The sequence below is a fragment of the Cupressus sempervirens genome, chromosome 10 (genome assembly GCF_028749045.1).
Source record: "Cupressus sempervirens isolate cs-2001-9-10 chromosome 10, ASM2874904v1, whole genome shotgun sequence".
NCBI classification, from domain to species: Eukaryota; Viridiplantae; Streptophyta; class Pinopsida; order Cupressales; family Cupressaceae; genus Cupressus; species Cupressus sempervirens.
This window is the reverse complement of record NC_143127.1, coordinates 596,285,552-596,291,551: the sequence shown is the minus strand read 5'-3', so window position 1 is coordinate 596,291,551 and position 6,000 is coordinate 596,285,552.

Genomic DNA, 6,000 nt, shown 5'->3' with positions numbered 1-6,000 from the left:
GCTAAATTATTAATATAACAAATAATTTAATTATTGTTTGAATTGGTGGCAGACTTGGTGTTTCTTAAGGTGAAGTTTGTGTTTCCTACTATATAATAGTTATTTTTTTAAATTCATCCAGTATGATCAATATGATGTAGGTGAATGGGAAATACTTTCTTTCTGGAAGAAACAATTGATGGATTATTTTCCTCCATTGTAGTAAAATCATCTTTAGTCTATGCACAAGAAGGTGTTTTTGGAATCCCTGGACTTATAATAGCTTGATAGTTCTTTCTATCTAGTACATTTTTAATTACTTATTATGCACATGTTTTCTACCAAAGAATTTTAGATAGTGCACATGATAAGAAATAATTGGGACTTGGAAAATAGGATGAAGCCATGGTGAATTAAAATTCCCATGAGATTGGAATATTAAGAAAAACTTTCTCTACCTAGTGTAGTCTTCTATTCTTCTCACAAAGAAAGAAACCTACATTATCCTGATCATGAGAAGAAAAACCCAATCAGTGAAAAAAAAAAACTTGATACTAGATGTTCTTATTCATTTCACCTATTATAGAATATCATGGGGAAAATGTTTATGATGAAAACTACCCATTCTTATGACATTATAGCAGATCTTGCTTGTGAAATCTAGATACCAAATGTGTTCTACTCATTCAATGTTTGAAGTTGAACTACATATTTCTTTTTGAGCTCAATCATATGAGTTGTTTTCTTTCTTATGTTCTGAGTGTTTTCTATCTACAAATTATGTTAATTTTTTACAAGTTATGGAGTGTTGGTTCTACTTGTTGTAGAAGATGGTGAAGTGCCTAATTTTTTTGACCACAAGTTTATGGTATAGTTGTATCTTAATACATATCCATGAAGGTTATTTGTTTTTTTGGAGGCCCATATATATTCAAAATAACACACACACAAAAATGAGTCTTCATTTATATCTATGATATCTAAAGGCTAAAGCTTATATAAGATAACTCTTATGGTTTATAGTAGCTAAATGCAGTATGCTTTATATTTTATGTGGACATCATTTCCATTCATGAAATCACAATAGAAGGGATTATGTTGGAGAATATGGTATACACCCATTTAATTAATATAATTGCATCATAAACTTGGTTAGATTACCAAAATGCATTTTTAAAACTCCCTATAGGATATTATAACAGGTACTATGAGAAATATGACTCCATGTAGGTTTTAATTTTTTGAAGACTAAAAGTTTAGTGCCTGATGCTAGATAAATCCTATGGATATTACTTCTTGATAATTATTTTCTTAGCTTGTAAACTTTCATAGGAGTCATTTTTTGATTGAAATAATTTTTCCTCATAAATTTTGATTTATCAGTTACCCAATATGTTGGCATGCTTGAATTCTTTAAAGGTGGATAATTAAATAGTTCAAGAAAATATTAATTCCTATCAGTTATCTAGTCTCCTATTTATTCATGAGAGGAGTTATTAAAGTGATACAAGTTGCATGATTTTGGGATTCAAGATCAGAGCTAAAGAAACTTCCATTTGTTTGATTGAAGATATTGTTTCCTAATAATTTTTTATTTATTAGTTAATATGTTGGCATGCTTGAATTCTTCAAAAAATTGGAGATTTAAGAGCTTCAAGAAAATATCAACTCTTATTGGTTCTCCAGTCTCCTATTTATTCATATGAGGGGTTGTTGATATGATTTCCATGATACAAGTTGCATGATTTTGGTATTCAGGGTAAGAAATGAAAAAAACTTTCATATGCATCATTTCTTGATTGAAGATATTTTTTCCTCATAAATTTTGATTTATCAATTACTCAATATGTTGGTATACTTGAATGCTTTCCAAGGTGGCGATTCAAGTAGTTCAAGAAAATCTGAAGTCTTACTAGTTCTCTAGTCTCCTAATTATTCATGAGAGGAGTTTTTTGCATATGTAAACCCTAGATAATTTTAAAAGATGAAAAGTTGGGACTCTTTGTATTTTTCATAGTTAACGGTGTTGTGTTACTAACTTACTACAGATTCCAAAGTTTGAAACTCCAAAAGAATTAGCAACAATTAGCTTGGATGTGAACTATGCATTTTGCATTCCAAAACTAAGCATGATTCGTAATATCAAGAATCCAACAAGGAAGTTTTTAAAAAATTGGTAACTATTTTCTTTAGAAGAATTACAAAGTTTAAATACTTAATAGAAAAAATATTAAGTGATTGATTCATTTATTTTCTAAGACATAAAAACATATATTTATTACAATTTAGAGAGTTGATAAAGTTATACCAATTGAAAGAATGCATGAGGGAGGAAAACACTACATTTATCCCTCCAAGAAGAGGCCTCATGTCAAATTTTGGCATTTTTTGGAAGTATCTCTCTATTGGATTTGTTAATATGAGAAACATCTAGCAAATGAAAACTGAAATAGAAAATAGATATAGAAGATTCTTTCCTTAATCTTGCACAAAATAAAATAAGAAGCATTAATTATCTGGCCATTAAAAAGTTCAAGTTGCACCATCAAAGCTTGAAATGACTCTTCTGTACAACTTATGCAAACAAGATATATTAGTCTCTTCACTTAAAAAATAAACTTGAACACAAATCAACAATACATTAAAAATTTTAACAAATTTAACAAAATATAATATAATATAAAAGGATATGCTTGTTATTACTATGAGGAGTTCAAGTACAATATACACTACATGATAATTCATCAAAATTTCTATCTATCTAAACTACAAAGTTGCACATCCATTTATGCAATATAGGAAAGGTAAGGAGAAGCTATAATAATTTTAAAATGTCAAATAATATAAGTTTAAGGTAATTTTACAAGATCAATCACATGGTATTTTTAAAATTTTCTCAATCCATTTTTCATACGCAGATGCAAATAGGACTCCATAAATATTATCTAGTAATTTCAAATTCACCAAAAATCTGTTCCTTTTTTTAGAAATAGATAAAACTAAGAGTGGGGTTCAACAAAAAAAATTCCCACAATTGGATATTGTTAATTAATTTATAACTTGCATATGAAATTAAAGCAACAATATTGAATAGTAAATATAACCATACATAGAGAGAACTTATAACACCATTATTTGTTAACTAGGGAAAATTTGGCCAAGGGAAGCCCCAGTGGGGACGATACCCATAAGATGATCCATTAAATAAAAGAATCATAATCATGTTAAGGATATTGACCCTATTAGGAGTCAAATTTAATACAGTGTCTCGAGTCCTTGTTAGAAAACTAGGCCCTGTTAAAATCCTCAACCCTATTAGGAGTTGGTAGAGTAATTACAATGAATGCAAAAAGACCCCACTACTCTAACATGCAATATACAAATATGTTTCTTCACAAGAATAGATATACATACATTACTTGTCTCACTATTGTATCTCACACTTTCTCTTATCATACACCAAATTTTTTATTGTATAAGGCTTGCATATCACTTGTACTTTCATCATAGTAGCTCACATCACATACATTTTTTGGTGCAGAGGCACATAGGTAGGCTTGTGAAAGACCTAGCACCCCTAGGATATTTTGTCTTGTAGTGGTGCTAGACACATTACTATGTGAATAATAGGACTAACCTAGTCCTAGGTTGAGGTGAGTTAAGGTGATAAAGCCTCATAAGGCCTAAATTGCTCATAGTTACTTAATTAGGTTTAATTGAACATCCTTGTGTTTTGAAGGGTAGGATGGCCAAATAAGTGTTTCTAGAACATTTTTACATGTCTTGTATCCATTTAAGTCTTTTGGTAAGGTTTGGTAACTTTTGGAGCAAGTTTGAGGGTCAAACACTTAAAGATGTAAAAATTTCTCAAAAATTGTCAATGTTGTCATTGACAACATTGGCAAATTTTTGTTGCATTTGAGAAACTTTTTAGTTGGATCTTGGTAACTATTTGAAGTAGTTTGGATAGGAGTTTTAATGTGTTTATAAGGCCATCCTTGACCTTTTGAGAGGGTTGGAAGTTTGAGACATTTTTTTGTGTATGGACTATCAATAAGTTAATCAATTACAATTTTATGCTTTTGAGGTTCTTGGTATTTTAATAGATTGAATTTGGATGTGTAGAATGTAGAAGTGTTAGAGGGATTCATTTTAAAGTTTTTTCTGCTATTAGTTTGAGGTTTTACAAGGTCCTTATTTTTAAAATAAATTATTTTTCATTTTATTTACCTATTGTTCTGAATCAAGTGTTTGAGCAAGATGGACACATAACTCCCTTTCCCATCATAGGATTTGTACAGCCTCTTGCAATTTGGGAGATGAATCCTTTTAAATAATATACAATGAAGGAGGGGCCCTAGAACTAAGGCAAGCATTTTTGTGGTGATTTCATAGGTGAGCAAGAGATGCATGGCTAGGGATCATAGTCAAGTATAGAGCTAATAAGAGGGATTGAATGCATAGCTTGCTTCAATCCAAGCTTGAGAGAAGATAGTAGCATGTGTGAGGAAGCCCTAACCTCAATGGGAGGCATTGGAAGAAATTCTAAGGAGTGTGAAATTACATAATTTTTGCCAGATAACCTACTTAACCCTTAAAACCCTTATTTTTAGGCTTAATTTATGGTCATACTATACATATTGCTTCAAAACCCAAGACAACCAAAATCCTTGAGTTCCCTAAAAAGGGTGTCTAGATCAATAGTTTATTTTCTTCCTTGTTAAGAACTTTTGCAAGCTATTTGGTATTTTCTTCATGAGGAGGGCTAATTACTTGTAGCCCTATCACAAGTGTTTTTGTGCAATCTTGCATGATTTTTGGAACTTGATTAGGGTTTCAAATTTGGTTATGATTTTGGACCTTGAAGGGAATACAAATGCCTTCCTAGAAGATCACTCCTCCATTTCAAGTTTCATTTAGTTTTTGGGGTTAGTTGTATTTTTGGTGTGAAAAAGTGGAAAGGCTAAATCAAGCTTAGGGAGTGGTGATGGAGAGTTATTCTTACTAATTGGTGTGCACTAGTTGAATGGAATAGGATCTCATTATTAGGATCAAGGAGAATAGGGTAACTAGAAACCCTATTAGGTCAAGGGAAATACCTAAGGTGACCCTAGAGGATGCTAGGTTAAGAACAAGGCTAGTTGTCACATCAAAGTGGTATCAAAGCAAGTTGAGGACTTGGGAAGGAAGTGTATGTATGGAGCTACTAGAGAGTTAGTGGGTGATTCAAGTATGGTGACTAATGTGGAGGTAGATAAAGAAGTTGATGGGAAAAAGGAGAAGAATAGACTCCTTGAAGAGGCCTTAGAAGAGGTAAAGGTAAAGTTGGATGCAGTTGCTGATGCAGCCAAGAAAAAAGAAGAAAGTAATTTTAGGGGTAAGAAGATAGTAGATGAAGATTTTCTCCCTAAGCCATACCCTATATTAAATGAAGAACCTTTCTTGACGGCCATAAAATCCCTAGGAGGGAAGGCTTTGGAAGGTGTGCCACTATTTAGTGGGAAGATGGACATAGATGTAGTGATGGATTGGATAGATGGGATGGAGAACAATTTTGAATGTAAAGGGGTGTTAGAGGCACAAAATATAAAAGTAGCCAAGTCAAGACTCGGGGGATTAGAATTGACTTGGTGGAAATATGTCCAAGATGAGAGGATTAGGATAGGTCAGAATCCTATAGCCAATTGGAATGCCATGGTAACAAAACTAAGGGAGAATTTCCTACTAGAGTACTATGAGATTCAACTCCATTAGAGGAGACAAGGACTAGAACAAAGAGAATTGGATGTGGCCTCTTATATAGAGGAGTTTCAGAGGTTATGCCTTAGATCCAAGAAGCAAGAGGAAGATCCAATAAAGGTGGCTAGGTACTTGGCTAGTTTAAAGTGGAATATCCAAGAGGAGATAAGTTTATAGATACCTACTACTATTCAAAGGTGATGTCAATTAGCCCTAAAGGAGGGAGAGAGGAATATAAATAAAGTGGAATAAAACTTCAAGGATAAAGGCAAGGGAAAAAAT